The 24,858-nt window shown below is 30.2% G+C and overlaps 1 protein-coding gene across 2 annotated transcripts in view; it reads left to right on the top strand.

Annotated features, from left to right (window-relative positions):
• Positions 1-24,858, top strand: part of LOC124367625 (somatostatin receptor type 2-like) — a 186,597-nt gene that overhangs the window by 53,630 nt on the left and 108,109 nt on the right. For both annotated transcript variants that reach the window (XM_046824598.1, XM_046824597.1), the window contains one exon: positions 14,807-14,847. The gene's annotated coding sequence lies outside the window, so the exon portion shown is untranslated. The remainder of the gene's footprint in view (positions 1-14,806; positions 14,848-24,858) is intronic.

Here is a 24,858-nt window from a genome sequence, read left to right as displayed (position 1 = left end):
TAGCGCTATTACTGAAGAACCAATAAGAGAGGAGTCATTAAATGAATGAGTTCAATTAATTGGCTCTAAATAGAGCTTTCATTACAGTTTAAATAATTTGCAGTCTTCATATTTGCCTCTTCTTCATTTTAACACCATAAGAATTAATGGTCAACCAGTTACAGTGTTATATGAGATTTCAAATTTAGAATATGTAATGAATACGCATTTGCATTAACAAAAGCTTTTTGGGATTCATTATATGTTATCGGTTTTTGAAAAACATTTTAACATTTTTGTACTTAATGAAATGTTCAAAATTTATTAAAATTGCTAGGAAATTTTGAAAAGTTTATAAGTGCTTATCAATGATATATATAAAAATAAACATAAACCAGGATTCTATGAAGAAAATAAGGGCGTAAAGTAGACCTTGTGGGGAAAACTAAAGATTCGTTCACTAATTCAGTACTAAATTTATACGTGTCTGACATGTTTTTAACAACAACATGTTTGACAACAACATGTAGGTTGTGATTCCTGACTTAGGCGTGCCACAACGCTTTAGTAAGATTTGTTTATTTTAACCTAGTTTGTAATTATGTATTAGGTTAGTTCTTTACCTGAAGAAGAGATCAGATTGCAGATCTCGAAACGTAGTGTTACTGTTTTCTTGTTTCACTGAACGATGGCAAATGTCCGAAAAAATCCTGTTTCCTTCACAATCCTTCCATCGTCAAAAATAACCTTTAAACAAAGAATGTTTTTAACATGTATTTTATACTTATAAACTCATAATTCACCATTTGTACACAACAGGAAGGATATTGCCATGCTACATTAATAATACAGGTACTATAACAGCAGTTAAAAGCTGCTGTTACCGGTGAGAAGCGAGTAATTACATTAACGGATCATTACTCGTCTCGGATACGCCAGTAATTGACTTGAGTTTAGTCGATAATGGAATCATGCAATAGGTTTTCCCCCGTGCTCAATGTATACATTTCTGTAATGAATGAATTTTTCCTTGGAAACTATAAGATTTATGGTTCGTAAGGAAAAACATTTTAACGATTACAAATAATTTATTATTATTATATGATTAACACCAACATAAAAGTAAACTGATCAAAATCCCATTATTGTAAGATAAGTTCAACGTAGCGTAGTAGTAAGGGTGTAACTCTTAAGAGAGTTCAGGGGTTCGATTCCTTAGGACGGCATTGAAACTTTGCTAAAGTTTTTAGTGTATTTTTTCCTATAGAGTACAATATAATAAATTTAAATGTCCCTTGGATTGAAAGAGTGACATGAAAAATATGTGAGACAGTGAACAGACATTTGTGTACAAAAAGGTGTTTAGATAATTTTTGCTTTGTGTACTCGTAATTATGTGTTTAGATGTGTGTAAAGACATTTATTATTATTAAAAATTCTTGTAAAATTCAAATAATATAAAACCTTTCCAAATTTTATTGAAAATAAATTGACTTAATATATTTTTTAAGCTAAGAAAAATTCGAACTTCGTTGAAAATCCTTCTATAAAATTTAGCTTTTATAATTATTGAGTTCGAACCTTGCAATTTTGATGCATTAATTTATTCTGATCCTAAAAAAATTTAAAGTTATTTCGAAAAAAAAAACGGTAAATGATACTTAAATAAATATTTATAATATTCGTAATGTCGTTTATTAAATAATTTTTCTGTCACACATTATTTATATTGGCATAAACCTATTGTTGATGTGTACTATCTCTATTGTTTATATATTAACAGTAGAAACCTTTATTTGAAACATTATTGTTCTTTTCATAATACCCTCAAAATTATGTGTCACTTGATAGGGGATCCAATTTAAAAACCTTTACACCCCTAAAGTACTCCATTTTCATACACATAAAAACTCATCAATTCGTTATTTAAATATACTCAAAAGTAAATCCTTACATCTATTATTATAAGAAAGTTATTTAGGCGGTGAGTTTCCAGCTTGCATTGGTATCAGCAGAGGAATCTGTTTACATGGAAGTATTTTGCTAGGAAGTTCATTTGGGACTATTTGTTTATACATTGATCAAAAAATTGAATCAAAATTGATCAAGAGCTATAGCTACGTTTTATTTATTGTCATTAATTTATTCTGATCTATTGGGGTGCACCCCCCTGTACCTTAGTATAAAGTTGTTCAAGGAATGTATCAGGCATTACTCAATACAAATAAATAAATAAAGTCTTGAGAAGTAATTCTGGTAATTTTCAATAAAAACAATTTTAGCTTGTATCTTTCTCTTAACAGCCCATGTTTTTGTCTCCAATTGTTAACTTACTAACAGAATAACCTAGTAGACTTTAAAAAATACAAAATAATATTCTAATTTTTAAGTTTCTTTGATAAGGAATTAAAACTAAAAGGATCTAATAAGGAAAGTGCTAACGTTTATTACAAGTATCTACACAACATTCTCTTGAGAAAATCACTTTAAATTATTCATTGTGTGTACATGGTTTTTTGTCTTAAATGTAATACTTTTAGCGTGACAACTAAACTCTGTTAATTTAAAAGGGTATTTTAAAAATAATTTAAATATGTACAAAGGAAATGTCATGCTTCTGTTCAAAGCCCTGCTCTGCCAATTCGTTTCAGAAATACGCGCTCTCCTGTATAATGAAGAGGATTTTACTCCCGGGGCTCGTTATAATTTGTCATTCATGGAGACAAGAAGAGTGAGGCAGAGTATTATTCAGTGTTTTTTCTTCTTTTTACAAACCGGAATCAGTAACATTTAAATATTAACGCGATAACTTTACTTAATAAATATTTAATTTCCTTGTCCATAAACTAAGAAATAATAAAAATTTAATTATAGTATTTTATTTATATCTTTTATGTATATATCATTAAATAAAATACGAATCTAAAGTGGCCAAACCAGTACAGACTTCTTAAAATAGCCACGTAGACAATGAGTTTTTCCCGCCTGTGTAATCTTTGTAAAGGTCCTAAGGAATTGAAAGTTTGTATTTAGGTTCCTCTTATTTCGAGAAAGAACTCTATTAATATTTAGGGCAAAAGGTCACAGAGCAGTTCATTCGTATGTTTGTTCATATTTGTGATAACGTTTGTTATAATATGCTCAGTGAAGTAGAAAGAAGAACTGTAACAATTTTTGGCTCAGAATGTAAAAATGCAGATGTCTATCCATCTGTGAGATAACTCTTTCATTAATTTCCTTAAAGACCCTCGATTCTTCTTTGTATCGCTTCATTACACCGATAGATATTAGATTTATCATAAATGTTATCTATATGCATGTATATGCAAAAGTAATAAGATAAATGCCAGCCGAATATTTTGTTCGTATATTTAGTGTATTACTATTTGGTACATAGTGTTTACAAATCAGGCTATAGCAATTGCTTCGTGGTACCACTAAATGAAAAGTTATTCCCCCTTTAGTACCTAAAACCACGCACGGCTTAAAAGTGTTTTTGTTAATCTTGATAAATGCTATATAACGCGATCTGTGGAAAGAATATTTTAAGTACCGCCACTACATTCATATAACAACTAGGTTCATAAATTGTGTTTTAATAAGGTAGATGCTTAACCCTTCAATAAAATTCTAAAATCCGTTATTTATAAAGCTAGAAAAATATAGGTATTCTAGAATGATTATAATATTTAGCAAAACATTATAACTTACATATTTATAACTAATTAATGTAAATCCAATAGTTCAAGTACAAGTTCAAACTTTATACAAGTATTGATCTTTTACATGTCAAGAATTAGTTTGGTGGCCAGCTGGGTAAGCCATTTGAACATTATGGCAACCGTTTAACTAAACTTTCAGGGATACAACTAAAAGTTCCTAAGCTTTTGTTTACATTTTTTAATCCAAAACTGTTTTCGATACATTGATTACATTGAAATTTAATATGAATATACTATTTATACTTCCATTTTTTCACAATTTACCTACTTCTTTCAACTGAGATGGAAGAAAGGATGATAATGTAACAAAGGCCAACTTACCAGCTCTGTTGGAAATTTAGAAATGAATAATTAACAGCTAGCAGCTCATTGTCATAACCGCAGTTTTGCACTATTATAAAATGTATTTACCTGGTAAAATATAGCTAACGTATGTATTCGGATAAACCGCAATAAGAAATATTAACTTTTTGCTCGTTGTCAATGGTTTTTATATAAATTCAACACCTTAATACAAGACAAGCTTCTTACCATAAGCTATTGATCTTATTATTTATCTATTTCATTACTTCTTATCGATAACTGAAATTACTCTACTCAAATTATACAGATTCCTATAACGATTTAAAATTTTCATTCTTAATATATGTTTATTTTTCACAGACACGATCGTTTTAAGTAGTAACAGTTTAATATCAGTGAAAAAAGTACTAGAGTGCATAAAGCTAATTATAACAAATTAACTGGTCAGAAAAGTTTAAAAATGGTTGAAAGTAATAAATACGTACTCTATTTTGTAGAACTAAACATAAATTATAATATACATTATAATCATATATTTATATTTTCTAATTTTAATATTACTTGAAAACTCTGATAAATTTACCGAAATATTCTACTCAGTGAAATAAATTAAACTTATAAAACTCATTTTATTACTATTTTTAATTCCGATAGAAAGAGGTTTATTGAAGTGAAATGACTCATGAAGATAATCCTAAATCCTTATAAATATTTTTCAATGCTTAGAATGGTGTATCCGATGTAAACGTGGGGTCTCTTTAAAGACTTTTAGAATATTTAACGCTAATTATGGAATGAATGTAAACCTAAAAAACTCACTATTATTAGCGTTCAGTTAATTAATAACCGTGGACTTTTAATTGAAGCACCCCTTTGAGTTCGATTCATCCTCAGAATGTAGCATACATTTCTTACAAATGGTCTCTCGTGTGTCAACTATTTCTAAATGTAAAATTTGTAGGCTTCGTGTGCTCTAAATCAACCTGAAATTACTACTACGCTAAACCATTATGATAAATATAAATATAACTACCAGCTATTAAAAGGTTATGCTTAATATAACAAATACTAGGATATCAGCGAGTACATTAAAAGTCCTAACGCTAGCAAGATGGGTACCAGCCACTGGTATCTGGGAATTCAGGTACCAGCTTTATGAATGTTTTGAAATAAACTCTCCGTCACCCATCCTGCATTTTATATTCAGGGAGTTCAAATGAAAATGAAAATAAATGAAAAATATCTTTATCGAATACAAAGAAAACATATTCGATTGGTAACTAGTAAGTTCTCTCTTACAGATATTCATACATTTATAAATGGCACTTTTAGTGTAAAACGGTGTCAAAATGTAGTCTAAATACTGTTTTAAATTTAAAAAATAATAATTTATATTAAAAAATAAATTGAACAGAAGGGTCATCATGATATAAAAAAATAATACAAAGTAGAAGGAAATTAACTGACATTCACCTATCACCATTTATACAAAGTCATCGTCCCCTATGCCACGAAATCGTCAAGCCGACGAGGCCGAAGCAGATGGTTCTTAGCCGATTCACGAAACCGTTCCCGACTTCGAATACCTCTGATATGATGCGGGAGATTATTCCAGAGTCAAAAAGAGTTGTAAATTTAAGAGTTACAGAAGAATTGTTACAATTTAGAGTATTTGTTTATGAAGCGTATACTTGTGTAGAAAATATTTATTGTTTTCAAGGGAAGGCAGTCCCTTTTATAGCCTTGTGACTTAACACAGCTTTTTATTTCAAAAACCTTTGAAAACTGTGTTTAACATATTTGTCTATTTTTGCCAAGTAGAAACTTACAAATGCGCATACCTTTTAAAACCAATTATTGTATTTATTAATGTTTCTAATACACAAAATTATATTTTTCCATCTACAACGCATGATAACGTTAAGTTAAAGTTTTGTGCGAAAGGCTTAAGAATTGCGTCTTCGTGTAAAGTAAGGGAGGAAAATCAGAGGAAGAAACTCGTAAAGAAAGGAGCAAGAAAATGCTTTTATTTGTGCAACGGGTTGATATCAGAGATCTATCTCAGCTGTAAAGCCTCAGGCACAGCCAGTCGGCATCTCGTAGCCGTCATTCTGTCTATCGTCTGCTCCTTGTATAAGCATTGTACTCTGATGAAATATTCTGAGATTGGAAAACAGTTTGTAACAACAGTTCCTCCTGTTTCACTATCATCAATATCACCTATTATTTATAGGGTAGTTATTGTTCCTGGAACTTTTCATTAGACATTTAATAACAGTACATAATCACACGCCACGCGGTAACACACTCTTATGGCGTCTCCATAACCTTTCCAAGGGATGTTTGTAAGGAATGAATATAACTAAACTAAACTCACTAAACCTTACTCAACATTTAAGTTGAATCAAAGGAACGTTACTTCGAACGATTGTTGTTTTGCATAATTATTTTTTAAGTATTGTATATTTTGGCTGTCACAACCTTTTATGTCTATATATTCTCATATATCTATAATAAATCTTATTTAAATTTTTATTATTGGAAACCTGTTTTAATATGCCTAATTAAATACTCTGAACCTCCAACAAGATATAATTAAAAATGTATTCTTTTTTATGCTTAGGTACTGGGAGTGTTAGCCTTATAATACTGCACATAATGCAATGACATATATTATTAACATATTGAGTTTTTAATTTTCTACGTTGTAAATGTAAATATAAAATACAATAAGCGATTCTGCTTTAATTTTGAATAAGTCCGTAATTTATTTGTAATGTACGTAAGGAGGTATGCTTTTTCTGATTCTTCATGGAGACACTTTATTTGATAGTTTTGTATCACAATATAGTAGTAGTTTTCCTTCCATCCAGAATGGAAGTAGTTCCTTTTTCGGTTGTGAGTATATTAAGAAATAGGGATGTTCCTAAGTGTTTTGCGAAAGGAAACGCACACTCAGGAAAATATTGAAATGATCGAACAAACCATAAAAAACTGTCAAAGATGGAGTGGTCTTCTCTTTATTGTATAGAGCAAAGAGCTTATGCTCGGATAAGATGGATAAAAAGAGAGATTAAAAAAATTGAATCGGACCTTAGATGCAATGGGTACCCTCAATTAGTAATTAACAGGCGCAAACTAACCAGAAGAATTGTATCTGAGTCAGAAAAACAGAATAGTGATAAAGTTGCTTTTATGTTGATCCCTTATGAGCCGGGACTATCAGAGAAAAATACAAGAGTAGGTAGAAAGTATAACATTTGGACAATGTTTAAAACATACAATACTCTTAGACAAAGTCTCAATAAACCAATTCAAAAAATTTGCACGCAGAATTCCATAAACTGTGTTTACAGTATTAAATGTAGCTGCGATAGGGAAAGCATAGGCGAGACAAAAAGACATTAAACGTAAGGATAAAAGAGCACAAATAAAATAAAATAAGAGCTATAACAGAGAAATAAATAATTACTACACATCCCTGTTAGTCTGTAGACAATCATATGAATTGGAATGAAGGTGACATAATACATCGAGAACCTAATATTTTTTAAATGTAACTTTTCAAGGCTTCATACAACAAATTAGCAGATCAACTTTTAATCAACTATCAGTCAAAATTATGCTGCTTTGGTTTCCACTTCTGAGAAATTAGCTACAAAGTAAACCAAAAGTATAATAAATATTTGACCATTGTAATAGCACAATGTGGAGTCACAATATGGTTTCAAGAAGTTAAACTAGCATCGACAAATAATAAAAAAGACTACTACTTATCCCTTTTTTTCTTTTATTTCTTATTTAGTTTATAAAGCACAGTTAAACAATAAACCATACAATATACAACGAAAAATAATGGAAATGCCTTCTGAAGTCTAGTGTTTTAATAGCAATATACAGTGAGGAAATTTAATTGGAGCATTATAAAATCCTATCTATTTATTTCATAAATTTTTATGTACACGTAACATATTCAAAATACTGTTATAGCAATCATTCATTGGCGATATCCACAAGAGGTTCCAAAGTCCGCACGGTAGGGAAGGGCCAACAACGCAGGTAATTCCATTATCAACTCTGCTCAAGTCAATTACTGTCATATCCGAGGCGAGTAATGATCCTTTAATGTGATTACTTGCCTCACCGGGAATAGCAGCTTTTTAAATGTACTGAAGGTAGATTTAACTTGAATTATCTCCTAAAACAGCTGATTTTATAGTGGTCCCTTAGAAATTGAGTTACATATTACCCTTTATACTAGTGGTTGGGTCTGCTCAAATTCAAGTAGAGAGCTTTCACATTACGACCTGCTATATTACAAAGTTATAGCCAATATATTAATATTGAAACCATTGAGGTTCTTAAAAGGAAGTAAACATAAATAAGCTTACCTGTATTGGTGTTAAGGGAGAAACTTAATATTAATATTTTGATTTCCCAAAATTTAAAACTATTTTAATATTTTAACAATTCTGCAGTTTTCAAATATTTTTTATATTTTTATAATTACAAACCGGTTTTAAAGTCAGATTAACTTGGTTAGATGTTACTTATCCATGGAAACGAAAAAATATTTTACTATGAGAGGTTTATGACCGTTATATTTATCCTTGTAGCAAGTGTTATACGAACACATATTTACTTTTGGGTGTGAATTTTGCTCATGTAAGTCAGTACTGGTATTTCAAAAACCAATAATATGTCAAATATAACTTAGCAGTTGTTTCTCAGTGTTTAGAAGCTTATAGATCGCATTAAAAGTGTTTGGACACATTTCTTTTGTTTCTTGAAATGTTTAAGATACACGGATATTGGTATAGACATGAAAGTCTCTTCTTCTGAATTAACTTTAATACCTGCTCTAATTTTTCCATCCTGAATTCATAAATTATGACAATAATGAGGGGTTGGATTTATTTTTTTACCCATGCCTGTTTATGTATATTTCGTTTGGGTTTCAATTCATAAAACTATAAACAACGGATATCCAGTTTCGTGACATTGAGATGTTATCTACACTACTTGCAAACTTAAGCCAATTATTTGAATGCCTTTACTGTTATAAATTATTAAGGGCAATAACCGAGACAAGAATTCATTGAAACTAACCCTAATTTGAACGACTAATAGTAAGTGTCATTGAGCATTCGACCAAACTCCACGAATGTGTATGATTTGTGTCCATGATCACTTACTGTGCGTGCACTTTAGTGTCTTATTAGTGACGATTAGTGGCTTCGAGCCTCCTTAGGCAAAGTCTTTGATGCTTAGCAAAATCACAACTGGAAATTCTAGACATCTAAAACTGGGTTCTGATATTCTTCCGAAAATCCAAGGTTAGTTTATATGTATCAGTAATGCACAACACAACATATAATGTGCATAGCAATAGCATTACTTTTTTGCTATATATACTACTTAAGTTTATGTCATTCTAAAAATCAAATATATATATTACCATTAGTTCTATCGTTAATTTACCTTATTTAAATAATAAAGATCTCTTTTATTTAAATCTAGAGAACTATGATATGGCCTATCGCAGTAATCTATCTCATATGATGTTTGCAATGGACACTGGAGTAAAATTAATAGCTCTAATTTCATATTTTATGAAACTGAAAATGTTAGTCGCTGTAGTTAAACCTGAGTAACCCGTCAGAATTCACCCTACATATGATTATTACTCTATGAAAATGATTTCCCTTTTTGATTTTCAATGTGTGTACCACAAATAGTGTTTCGTTTTGAATAAGTACCATAAAATCACCAACAGAGTTATTAAAAGAAAAACAATATTCTTTTAGATCTTTAAATAAAAAATATTACCAGTAAAATAAAAATGTTATGACAATATAATGGCATCATAAACGTTATAACAATGAAATTTAAGGGAACCCTGTAGTCCATATACCGTACATGTTAAAAGTATTAACTTTAGGTACAATTTAAAAGAAAACTATCTCAGTTAACAGCATTGAAACTTTGTATGCATTTTTTTAATGCTTTTTAAAGTATAGTTAACCTATTTTAAACTTAATTAAAAAAAAAATATTAATAATGATTTATTTTTTAAAGTATACAAAAAAACACACAATTTTTTTACAAAAAATATTTTTTTAGTACTTAAAAGGACTTAACAAGCAAATTATCTTAAATAAAATAGGTTAAGTCTTTTGATAATGACTTAAATAAAATACACACAAAAACTCATGCAGATAGCTTTAAAGGTTTAGTAGAAAAGTGTACCTTCGTGTCAGAATGTGTGATTTTTCAGGAGAGCTCAAGAACTGTAACGGTACCCCTTGCAGCCACGATAAAACATTCCAGGATCATACTTTTTACTTTCTTCTTCCTCCTTGTCTTCTCTTTTTTCTTTAGGTTTCTTTTCTGCATTTGCTTAGTAACATCCAAAGCTGCTTTGTTGTCATCTAAAACTCGGTTCTTGTCGATTTGTTTTCAGGCCTACAACGCCTCAGTTGCTTCCGGCAAGCCATCACCACACAGCTTTTGCAACACTTCCACTTTGCCCAAGAGCACCACTGTTGAATGTTATAATTGAATCCAACACTCCAATTTTTAAGGTGTTGAGCCCAACAAAAGTATTTTTTTTGGAATTCTGGTCCAGATTACGTTGTTGAAGGACTCGTTAGGGTTCTGTGTTCGGCCGTGCAGGCATTTTTTCTGAGTAGGTTAGTGTCCGACAGGTCTTGGTAAAAAGTTGCTTTTATTTCTAATAAAATAGCCTCAGGTACTGAATGCTTATGATGGTATACCTCACCTGTCACTAAAGACTTTTGGTACTTGCACCAAGATTGTTCACCTTTTGGGCATAGTTCATGGCGAGGTTTCACGTCGGTTGAAAAGTAAATGGAAGTAGGTTGCCCAAACAGCCTTCCTCATTTTTTCAACGTCATCCACATTTTCTCGTATAGCTTTGCCATAGTAGGTTATGTACACTGTTCTATCAATGCATCTGTCAGCCTACCACGTCCCAGAGAGAGGTTTTCCGTCAGGTAACTTATGGCCACGCAACTTAGGCCTTCAATCTGCGCAGCCGACTTCCCATTCTCTTCTGGACGTGTCCTACACATTCCAACTTCTTAATTTCAACCTCATCACCATAAGGCTTAGCTTGTTGTACTGAAAAAAAAGCTGAGCTGTCACCATCTCCTAAATAACTTGTTTATCCTTACACCAAGGTTTTTGTTGCGAGCGCCTGAATACCTGAATAGCAGCCTCATACCTCCATACCGCCGCCGCTCGGCCCGTCATAATTCTCTTGAGCACTGTTCTCTGTGTGTAGATAGCGCTGTTTTTAGTTATTTTTATTGCCATTGAACAATATTTTGTCAGTGAAACAGCATCCAAAACTTTCCCCTGTATCCATACTCGTGACAGAAAACACGCCATTCAAAGATGTATGGCCACGTTTTCTGCCACGTTCCGTCAAAAACAGCCGCTATGTCGGTATTACCCTCGTTTTCTACAACTGCTTCATGGGCTGCTTGTTTCATTGAAGCAATAGAAACCTCTTCAACAGCACACTAATGAATAAGTTTGTTATAGGCTTGAAACCTACTTGGTGGCTTTGGAAGATCCAACACTGAACAAAATACTTCTGCCGCAGCCTTACCTTTACCGATGGAACGGAAACCATATACACAACGCACATTTATGTCAAAAAAAGTCCTCTCAGTTCTTCTTGCTGGTATAAAATTTATTTTCTAGTCCAAAGTTATTGCAAACAAAGTACAAACTGTACAGCCAGGCGCTTTTACGGTTAGCAGGAAATTCATTAATTTCTAAAGAAGCACTTCCACAGTTAGCGCACTTTGTGAATGCCAGTAAAATTTGGTTCAAAAGTTCTAAATTAATTATGTAGTTTCCCTTAGTGTTATTTACAGGAAGGTACTCAATATCATCAGCACACAAAGAGATGTATTTACACTTTATTTAGAAGCAGAGGTATTGGACTCTGACTCTGGATTAGGCCTAAAACTATCAGGAATGTTCTCCTCTGAAGTAGGGTTAGAAGAGTTTAGTACATCACTATTATTCTTACTAGTAGTAAACTGATTACCTTTGAATCTATTCTTACCAAAGTTCTTGGCCCTATGCATTTTGTAAGAAACTAAAATAATAATACTCACAACAAAATAATTACAAACAATATAATAATATTCAAAAGTCAAAACAAAACTCACAGTGCAAAACGAAAACAAAGCTCATTTTACATAAGTAAAACAAACACAACACTCATGAAAATAAAAACATATGCTTTTAAATTAAAAGCAGATTAGCCAAACTGACAAAAACTAATTGTGTAAAATAACCTCTGTGTCCACTGAGTTATTATGTATAAAAGTGCAAAAGTCAAACTCGTTGCGATTGCAACTGAAATCAGACATTCGTTAATGTGTTGTTTGTTGTTAATTATTTTATTTTAATTATTAATAAGTGCCAAATATATATGTGTTATATATCATTTTGTTCAAGAATTAAATGAAGAATAAAAAAAACAATAAAAACAAAAAAAATTTTTTAGATTTTTTTACTACAAGGTTCCCTTAAAGAAATTTGAAATTTTCAAGTCCAACAAAGGGTTTTAGCGTAATTACATTGTGGTTCAATCTTATTATATACAGGCTTGGTAGGTAAAAATATAACAGATTTTCACAATCAATTGTCAGTTTTTTTATAATAAACTTCAGTAAATTTAGATCAGCTCAAATTACAAAATTAAGTTCGTTGATTTAATTCAAACTATATTCAATATTAGAAAAGTATTTGTTAAGGAACTTAAATAAAATTGAAACATTCAAAAACTTTATTTTTTATTTCTTTAAAAAAAACGTCTAATCCAAAATTTCACATAAAACATTTAAATTAAAACATGTATGGTTTATTATGGTATACATATTTGTTTTATATACTTATTTTTAACCTTTTAAAACAGTCTATATCAGGCTGTATTGTGGCAGCAGACCGTTTTGTTATTATTTTCATGATATTCTTCCAATTATGTCCATTTTTTAAAAATTTATGAATCTAAAACATAAAGTAGTCTTACGTAGTACTTTTTGAATACAGCGTAATCAATATTTATGATTATAGTACAGGTGGTGAATAATTAATCATACAGCGAATGGAATAAAGATTATGAAAGAAGATTATGGACATCTTACAAACTCCTCCTACACCTTCCATTACACCACCGCTAAGTTTTCCAGACTGCTCCGCTATCAGGATCCGGAACAGAAGTTTGATAAGACTTCTTAAAGCTGTCATGTAATCTTACAACTTCTTACAACCTCACAGATTAAGATCATATAATCCTTATAATTTACTTTGAATTTAAGTTACGTACTACAAAAAGCATTTATATTTATTTTAGCACTTCTTTATTCTTATGAATGTAAATGTTTATGTCAGTTTCCTGAAAATAAAATTATGTGAAGATCTCTGGCTGTTGCGTTGAATTTTAGTGCAGTATTGTAGTCCGTGAATTCTTATACTCATTGTAAAATCAGAGATAAATGTGTTAAACTCATAGCTAGATTTATTTATATTACGAAGCTAATACAAAAAAATAGCTTTCCACGGAAACATTTTAATACAAAGAATTCATATATTATTTTTTCTGGTGTCAAGAATTATGTTACGTTTATATATAATTTCATTTTGCTTTCTTTTCCAGGAATATAAATAGTACATACTACGAAACATTAATTTCTTTTAAAATATAGCACTCTCTTGTTGATTTAAAATCTTCCGTAAAACAAGTGATCTTAGAACGCTTTTCGTTAAAATTTGCTACATGTTAGTAAACTGTATTCCATAATAAATATTTATGTTAAGAATAATACACAAGGAGCATTTAAGTTTTACACAAATACTTCGTAACTGAATCGGAGTTCTCAGTAATTATTTCATAACATTCCTTTAGTTAGAATTGATCCAGCAAAATTGTGACGAGAAAATGTATAATGTATGTTTATTGCTTAGTATTTGGATATTCGATGTACGAAACACAAAATATGTCTCATATTTACGAAGGACTTGAGTCATTGTTATTAAATTAATATAGTAATGTTTTAAAATGATTATTAACGTTTGCATAACCGTAAACAATAAACTTGTACGTCTTTGGATAAATACACTAGTTATGACTATTGTCTGGGTTTAATGCCTTTTTAAATCCCTTAATTTAGCAGTGTATTAAAAGTATAAACCTGTTTTAAAATTACTTATTTACCACAACAACAAAAATCAGTACAAACTGAATAAAATTTTTAAATGAAATTATTATTCACTTGCATTTAATTTCTTGTATAGTTTTTAACCACTCTTTTTTATACAAAATAGAGAATAATCAGTGTAGAACCAAGGCAATTGTGTGCAAGTAACTACTCTGGATAAAACTAACTTGGTGAATGGTTTAACCATTGTATATAACAAGTTATAATATTTTAGTTATTATGCAACTGATAAATTTAAAGTTTATTCTGAAATAATATATACGTTAATTTAAGGTTTCATTATTTCACTATCAAGTTGTCTGAACAACTTCTTAGTTGAATTTACAAAATCCAGTACAGCTTTTAGTAAAAAAAATATCAATGAGGCAATCGTTGAGATTGAGTCCAAATAGGTTATAAATATTACTAAAAACGTTTATAAGGAAAGATATTGTTGCCCAGAGGATTGTTTTTTTTTATATGATCGCAAATGAGCTCCTATTCCAAAGGGTTTTATTTTAGGAATGTAGTTAATATAAAATTGTCTCTTCTTTGTTTCAGATGGATTTACGTGAATTGAATTTCTCTAATCCTTATATGAGGTAAGGACTTTAAACCTACTTAAAGCTCAACATTGAGACGAAATAAAATTTTCTTTGATAGTAATGATTATGGTTATTTTTTTAATATACTCATACATAACATATCATTTTAATGTCTAGAACTTCACATATTTCCAATAATGATAGCATCTGAACATTTAGCAAGGTTGCTTAATTACATTTTTTTCACATAATGCCTTATGCTGCAGATTAATTCGTTGATATAAATTTGAATAAAGGTACATACTTACTGGTACTAGGCTGGTGCCCTTACAGATAATACTAAAAGAAGAATACTTTTGTTCTTTTCTATATCAAATTTTTACCTGTTATGGGATTAATTGTGTAGACGTAAAACCGTAATTAATACATTAACAAAAACAGTTTGGCGGGAATAAAAATTTAAAAACTACCTTCAAACGTCTACTCAGTTACTATGACTGACACCCCTGCCTCCTTTTGTGCTGATAGAGAAATCGTTCAAAATTACTAATAAATTTGCCACCGTAAAGCATATCTGGTATATTTAAATATTGGGAGGCTTGGCTAGAATATAGCTCCTTATCTAATTTGATACACTAGATGAAATAAATTCACCTTTAAATCATGTCTATGTAAACAAATCCAAAGATAATAATATTTTATAAAATCTGAAACCTAAATAATAAACGTAAAATAGCTCATTCTCTCTTTGAAATATAAAACTAAAATGTAATATTTGTTTATAATATTCATCACCAAGATAAAATTGGTATTTATGCAAAACCAATTATTGATAATTATACCGCTTTTTAAAATGCTCACCAAATATTCCAAATAGATCGTAAATAACTGTAGTAGCAATTATTAGTAATCACTTTAACATCATTATAATGAAGAATACTCTAATTGAAAATTTCACATATTTAAAAATTACTATATATAAAATTAGGTGGTAATATGAACTAACGTTGCAAATTAATTTATGAAAAACTAATGTATTCTAACAGGGTTCTTACTTACCTAGATACATTTACCTCTAGTTGTAATATTAAAATATCTAATTTAATTTGGACAGGTTACACATATGTTTAATTTTATTTGAGTTATTATTATTAAGTACAAACAATTCACAAATACTAACAAAATTAACATTCCAGATTCAATTATGAATAATTTTAACTAAGTTGTGACGAAATAATATCCTATATCATATCAATCATATGTGCTTAAAATTCAAAAATATTGGTACCAGGGAACTCTTGAATGTTGACGACATCTTGAAGAATCCTCCAGGTTTTTGTTTGTTGACGTTCTTTTTTATGATTAATTTTCTCGAGTAAGGTAAGTGTGAGTAATTCAACCAACATTTTCCTTTAAAATATACAAATTTACTACCCAAAATATAAAAGAATTAAAAAGGATATTTTCAAAATTGTGTATAATATTAACATTAATACAAGGATCGATTAAAAATATAAATTTAGTAAAAGAGCATAAAACATTATAACTCAGTTTACTGTTATCTTTATTTACTGCGAAAATATTGGTAAACGGAGAACCAAATATAAATTTGTTTCACCGCGGAGGGTTGACAAGTTGAGATTATAAGTTTCCTCATGTGTTCGTGCCTCTCAGAGTAACGAAGAGGATTTTACTCTTGGGCGTCATTAGAATTTCTCATTCATGGAGAGAAGAAGCACTGAAAGGACTTGTTACTTAATATATTTAACAGCAATATTTTTACCTGAGAAAGCGATTGGATTACAGTGATTAGTATGTTTAGGCTTCACAGTGATATACATAGTATGTTAAATTTGCTATAAATTTAACACATATGTACAAATTTTGCTTCTATAATGGGTTAAAAAACAATTAAATTACATTTCTTTTATACTTATTTAGGATAGACGGATGTACATTAATCATATTATATATATATTTAAGTTTTTACCTTAATCATCGTTGTAAAACTTTTGAAGACAATTAAAAAAAAGGAAAATAATACATGTTAATGATAACAGTGTGATAGTAAAAAAGATACAAGAAATCCAATTGTAACTAGTATCCAATGTATACAAGTTCAAAATCCTCTTGTCTGGAAAAGCATTAATTATATTTTTGCGTTTGGATCTAAAGGTAAATTATGGCAATCTTTCCACATTTAACAAATATTATTACTAAAAATGTTTTATGTTTTCTTTATTCAATTATAAATATTAAATAGCAATACTGTCTTTAATAATATCCTATTTCAGAAAAGTTCTTCCGTCTGTCCACGCGATCTCTTTATACAAAGGTCCCTGAAATTAGGAACATAACGTTACTCTCGGTTTAAGAAAGACCTATCTCTATAGAAATATGGGTTAAAGGTAAAACCCAAACTGTTTTCTGTGCGCTAAATCTTCTACAAACTTATATTGCCCACTTCTTTTTGTACTTTGTCGCATCTTATTTTCAGTGTAAAACCATTTTGTTTGTTGGTGTATTATTTTATTCAAATATAACACAATATAAATCTCTCATTTAAGTATATTTCGTGGCAAAATCTTTATTTGTGGGAAGTCCAATATAAATTTATGATTTTCAAATATGTTGAATATTTTTTACATATTATGTTTGGAGATTTTCTAGTACACAGTTTATACTGTGTTCAAACAATTATGTTTAAATTAAAATTGAGGTTAAATTTTTATATTTTGAACTCTTTTTAGTATTTTTAACGCCTAAACTACAAAGCGAATTAGTGTTGATGAATTACTAAATTAAATTAGTAACGACAAAAATTTATAAAATATATCCAGAAACCTAACTCAAGTTCTAAAAACTGTTTCTCTTAACACTTTTCCAGTGAAAATACGGTGAGGTTACATTGTTTACTGACGGACGTTGCTGGAACGTTGCCCAAACGTGATTTATTGTTCCCGCTGCAGGCTTACAACGCCCTATGCCAAATTTAATTATCGCGGTAGAATTCTTTGTTTGTTTACCTCACACATGTGTGTTCCGAGAATTTCAAACTCGATATAAGATACGTCAACAAAAGAACTGTCTTGACAAGATCCAAGAAAAAGAAAGAGTATAAATAAATAAAGCTGTAATTTACAATTTTAAAGCCAATTTTCTTTGAGTGAACCCACCAACTAAAATCATGTGAAATCTTAATAGTAAGTTTCACCAAGCAAGACATCGTTCGTCATGTGCAATAATTTTGAGTGAATGTGCTAATGGGAGGGTAGAAAACTATTAAAAATATCCATAGCTACATTACAGACCGATTTCACTCTTCCTAGCTTGATAAAAATAAAGCCAAAAGTCAGGTTTAGACATTAACATTAAGTTAGATGTTGCCAAAACTATAAAAATAATTTTATTATTGAAATTGAGCATCCTTAGTCTCTTTGTGTTGTAATCCGGTGATATAAATATGTGTCACGTCCGTATGTTTTAAGTACATACAAGGTAAGAAAAATTTGATAAAAATAGAAAATTTTTTAACCGTTTGCTCAAATCTGATTTTGATCACGACCTAAATTTGAGTAGCTGACGATCTATGTCTTACCTAAGTGAATTTCCTCTATTTACTTAAATAAAAACTAGATAATAGTGGGCTTATAAAATTTAAAAGCTCTTCCTACTACATTGTAATAAATATTTAAAACTACCTTGCTTATTTTCGTTTCTGCTTTTTTCTTCGAGTTTATAAGTGGTACATTCTGATAACCCTTTAGCTTGAAACAATACTTTGATCAGGTTTATTATATACTGAATTCGTGTACGCTGATAAGTATTAGATAAAAGAAATTTTATTTTAAAGAAATTTTTTTTGTTTTCTAGGCTTTTTCATACAGGTAAAAAATAATATTAGACAAATTAATTACATAAAATTTAAGCATATGTGCATTTACTTTGACTTAGGAATGATGCAATCACCCATCAAGTCCTAACCTCCGTTAGACCAGTTTAGTAGACCGCCCCCATAATACTAAGTATTGCGCCAATATTAGTAAAGTTTAATGATAATCCTAAGTATATTAACAGTTTTCTTACTTAGAAGATTACTTAAAAAATCTGATTTCTTAAAATTATAAAATATCTTACAAGAAGGAACAGCTGTGGAACATTGTAATTTATTACTAGGAGTAAAGTGACATTCTAATAGAGAATAATGACTGAGAAAGTTCTCAATCTAATGAACTTTTCCAAGGCACTTTCCCCATTATCGGAAATTGCTCAGAAGTTCCAGTTTCCAATAAAAGTGAGCTAACCTAATAACCGTTACAGGGTTAAAAGCTTGTTAGAGCCTTCTAGAGCAATGCCCTCCAGTGAACCGGTGTTATCGAGGGAGTTCTCACATTTCTCACCTTTAGTAGTGGAGACAACTTATAAATCTTTTCTAACGTTTCGAATTCAGTTACAAGTTGGAAGGAAAAGTTGAAAGAGTCATTAACTGTATTAATAAAGTAGTATTGGGGGTTGATTACAAAGATAGGAACATATTTTAGATATCTATACATGGAAGTATAGGAATATTAAATAAATACAAAAACTTACATTCTATATTTTTGAAAGGATGCTTTGGGTAGGGGAGGGAAAACTTCAATATTCGTCAAGTGCTTCGTTTGTGAATTAGATCAATAATAAATCAACAGAGGGAATCAAATTTGGCATTAAAGTATAAACAGTACAAATAATTTCCTCAAATATTTGCCCCATACATGTTCCAAATTTTAATATCAATACAATAATTTTAATCCCTTTGATCAATATAGCCGTTGGAATAAATGTATTGTATACCAATAAATAGCTTTTACTGTACGTAAACAGTATTCATTTCTTAGTAAAATGGACTAATAATATGAAAATAAACATGACGTATAAACCATATAAAATTTTTAGTACTATAATCTAATTTACAATCCATATATTTAGTTTTTAAGCGTCATTCAACACTAATTCAGCATTTTAAAGTTGGAATAGGTTATAAATTAACTTATAACTTATTTGTTTGAACAATATTGTAAAAATCGTTAATTTTTATGAACTTTTTGCTAACTGTTGTTTGAACGCCAGTTTGCTAACTTTGTGAAGATACTGATAGAGAAAATTTACCAGAAACCGAACTAGTGAGATTATTCAGGTGATATAAAAGCTATTGCGGTAATTTGTAACTACGACGCGAAGCACTACACGGTTTGACATTACGAATTATGGACCGTTGAATATGCAGGAGATGTATTCGGACATGATTTATGCTTGGCACGTACTGTAGGTATGGGAGAGCGCGCAGGTACCCAAGCGCTTCTGTGATTCTCAAGTAGTGTGTAATGGATCTAAGTTGATATTAAGTAATACCTAGATCTACATACTTATTCTTAATATGTTTATATATAAAGTAATGATATATAAACTGTTCCAGGGTGGTCCGGGAGTGAATAAAATAATTTTAAGAGTTGATTACAGGCCTAAAACAAGCCAAAAGTTTCATGTAGTTATATGACTGGAAATGCTTCGCTAACGAGATAAGGCTAGCAAAATATTTTGCTCGGATTCTCTTACTTACTTTTAACCTTTTTCACTACAACTTTTCTCGTTAACTTTGTCTGGATGAGCTCAAAAGAGTCATATTGAGCTTAACGTAACATAGTACATGTAAAAACAATGAAGACTACACCTTGATTTAAATGTCTAGTTAGTTCATATAGTCTAATAAATAAAGATATATGGACATATACAGGAATAGTATCTCAAACATAGGGAATGATTTGTTCTAAGTATGAATGTAGATGGGCTTTTGGAAGAAGCCACTGGAAGGATATCAATCTATAAAACTGGGCCAACTTATAAAAACAAGTCTGGGAAGACGATCTTTCTCTTAGAAACAGTTTGGTTTTGATAGTTGAACTTTTTTTTATTTTTTATTACAATTTCAGCATAGGAAACAGTTTTCTTAGTATGGCAAGTGCATACCTGTATGGAAATATATGCCTAAATAGTCAAAAAATTATTACACCTTCTCTCCTATTTATAGTCTCATTTTCTGCTCGTAGTTTATGAAAGAAGCGTAACTAGAAACGCACATATCATCATATATCATTATCATCATCATCTTCATTATAATCATCATATCAGATACTTTATTTCACAAAGTGTTGTATTACTTTTCTTTTATACTGGAAAGATTTCTTGTATTTAGTTGTCAATGTTAATATTTCAAACTTTCTTTCTAAAATATGTCAGACTGTTCTGTAAATTAGGGTATATACTTAAATACGAGTAGGCAAGTTGCATTAAAAAGCGAAAGGAATTAAGAGGTTACATAGTATTTTTGAATTGACGTGATTTTAAATCAAATAACTTACAAGAACTGTTTGTAATAATATAACGATCTGTTTATTATATTTCATAAATTTCGTAACCATTGGTATACACTATATATATACAGGGTGTCAATTAAGTCTGGAACCTCTTTTTTAATTTTTGAACCACAATAGAAAGAAATACCAAAGTTCACACGTACTTACTGGTGATAGTAACGCACACATCTGCCCAATCACCGACCGGATAACCCCTTTGGGGGACGGTCCACAAGGAGTCAGACAAAATTCTTAAATAGCAGCATAGGTCAAGTTTGGGTCTTACTTAGCAGAGTACAATGCCGCAAACCGGACTTAAAAAGGTGGATTCATTCAGTAGTTATAGCTATTTGAATTTTAAAACAATTGAACAATGTATTTTATTACGTATTACATGTAAACACCAATTTTTAAGTACCTGTGATCAAAGTAAGTGTTCAAAATGTTCCCCTACCATCATCTGACAATGTAGTAATTGAAGCCAGGAATCAATAATTATTACCAGTAACACAACTACTGTTAGAATGTGAAAGTGGCAGATAGAGTCATAGACAGCATCCACAGAAACTTAACGTTTGGGCAGGTATTACAGGAAATCAAATTATGGGCCCATTATTTATCAATGGTAATTTAAATGGTGACTCGTATCTAGCAAAACTCCTAAGTTAGATAATTCCTGCACTACAAGCTGCTCTTGGTCGACAATTTCAAAGAATTTATTTCCAACAAGATGGCGCGCCACCACACTTTGCTCTCCTTGTTAGAGAATACTTGGATACAATATTCCTTCACAGATGGATTGGAAGACATGGTGCAGTAGAGTGGCCTGCTCGTTCCCCTGATCTATCTCCGCTGGATTTTTTTTCTTTGGGGATACCTCAAAGATAAAGTTTATCGTACTAAGCCTCGAGATTTGGCGCACCTAAGAAATCTCATAGTCCAAGAAGCTCAAGATATTCCTCGTTACTACCTTCAAAATGCAGTGGATGGCTTTTACAACCGCCTAGGACATTGCCAGACGATCGGAGGGGAACATTTTGAACACTTACTTTGATAACAGGTACTTAAAAATTGGCGTTTACTTGTAATACTTAATAATTTACATTGTTCAATTGTTTTAAAATTCAAATAGCTATAACTACTGAATGAATCCACTTTTTTAAGTCTGATTTGCAGCATTGTACTCTGCTAAGTAAGGCCTTTAATTTGATACCAAATTGACCTATGCTGCTATTTAAGAATTTTATCTGACTCCTTGTGGACCGTCCCCCAAAGGGATTATCAAGTCGGTAATTAGGCAGATGTATGCGTTACTATCACCAGTAAGCACGTGTGAACTTTGGTATTTTTTATATTGCGGTTTAAAAATTAAAAAAGAGGTTCCAGACTTAATTGACACCCTGTATATTTTCGTAAAATTATATAATTTATTAATTATAGGAAGAATTAAACTGTAATCTTAGATATTATGGTGTCAAGATCCGTTATTGTATTATATGAAGTAGATCTAAAACTACCTCATTACGGACGTTGTCTTACTTCGTAATCTGTCAATCTGTATTGCCTTGTGGCAGCCTACTAAGTGATAAGCGCCAACGGCTGATATATACAGGTATATCATATATATACAGTATATATATATATATATATATATATATATATATATATATATATATATATATACCATAATGTAACTTCAATTTGTTTTGTAGAATTTTTTTGTATAACAGTTTTTCACTCAAAATTTAAAACATACATGTGCATGTAATTATGAAAAAAGTACCAATATTTCAATAAATAAAATGAAATCTTAAAATAAGTTTTGATGTTATATACTATTTTGATGGTAACGTGATACGAGTTGTGCTCGAAACTGTGTGTAGAGTATTTAATTAAAGTTGGATAACAAAAATAAGCTACGCGTCATTGTGTACACAATGCATTTTTAAACCACGTTACATGTGCACGAGTAAACATCTCAGCGGTAGTGTATTTTGTTGTGTTGTAGAGAGGTAGGCGTGGTTACATGTGTCACTGCCAGTGAAAGCACCTTGGTTTTTGTTCGGTGACTTTGAGTTCTTGCCAAATTGTGTTTTATTTTTATCCCTACGCTTTTCAGAGTTCATTGCCAGGTACAAGAATATTTTTATAATTATCAGCATCCAAACTAAAGAAAAATTTTGGCTCGTTGTTTCTTACTACCAGCCTAGGCTATTCCTCTTTTAATTTTACTTTCCTCTTTTACACGCACTATTAATTAATTGAAATAGTGCAATAAAATAGTTAACATGGAACGTAAAGCAAGACTTTTGGTAAATTCCTTTTTTTTAAATTGTAATAATACTTGTCATGTAGCTATCTTCAGAGTATGTTTATAACAAATATGAAAATAAATAAATACTACGTTTTACATATGTAAAAAGCTTCTTACTAATGTACAAAAGTATGATTTAAATAGTTGTATAATCAGTGAGTGCTTATTTTACTTTACTAGATTAATAACAGTATTGTAAGATGCTCTTTATTTTCTAAATATACGTTCAGGTAAATAGTAACTGGAGACAATTAGTTAATTTTAATATATGATCACGGTGCGCATAGCTGTTACTGGAACATGTAAATAGTTCTATTTATATAATATATATTATATAATATAAAATATTTTATATATAATTAAATTATTTTAACATTTGTATTAAGCCTGTTTTAAAAGGAACATTTAATTTTGACACAATTCGTTTGTGCTGGAGAAAAAAGTTTTCCTCCTAATCCTCAAGCAAAGATATGAGCATAGTTTATTTGAATTATTTCATTAAAAATTTCAGTATAACAAAACATGCGACCTTTTAAAAGAACTTAAAGATGATTTGTTTTACATTTTTATGTTTAGAAATATTTTCATTACACGATTGAAGAATGCCGCTCGTATCATTGGACTTTTAGTAAATTTCTCATTGATGGAATCTAAATTTTATAGGCATGGGAATTATAAAATCAGAATCACTTAAGCATTCCATTTAATGGATATTTCACCAGCACTATTTATGGGTTTGAGTAGATTATTAAAGACTATGAAATACTCTTGGAGCAATCGGGAAAATGTTTTAAATAATACTATATGTTGATAAAAAAAATACTTTCCAATATTTATTTGTGAAGTCGCCTGATGATAAAATAATGGTTTCGAAAGGCCTCGTTTAAAAAATAAACATATTAGAAAGTATTTTCTTAATACCATTTAGTACTGTTTAAAAATAAAAGATTATTAATAGTTTCTTTGACAGTTTTTCATACTTTTTCGTGATAAATAACTGTAGTTTGAAAACTATAATATGAATTTCATTATGGAGAGTTTCACTATTATATTCAGGAGGTAGGAAATGCATATGATTTTCACGTCTTTACCATGGGACTTCGCCATAGTTTTATATGATTGCGATACCAAATTTCAAAGTTCAATACGAGTTATGATAGCTAAATTTATAAAATTTCGTACATCTCATGTTGTAAACAAGAGTTGTGAATAATTAGGACAGAGCCCTTGACAAGTGTAAAGTGAGAAGACAATAAAGTGCCAATAAAAAAGTAGGACACTTAATGAATGATGCTCGATACCGTTTTATTACTGATTCATTCTTTTTGGAGTGGAAAATAGTGTATTGAGCAGTCATAAAAT

The sequence above is a fragment of the Homalodisca vitripennis genome, chromosome 8, assembly GCF_021130785.1.
Source record: "Homalodisca vitripennis isolate AUS2020 chromosome 8, UT_GWSS_2.1, whole genome shotgun sequence".
NCBI lineage: Eukaryota > Metazoa > Arthropoda > Insecta > Hemiptera > Cicadellidae > Homalodisca > Homalodisca vitripennis.
This window is presented reverse-complemented; position numbering and strand designations above follow the sequence as displayed.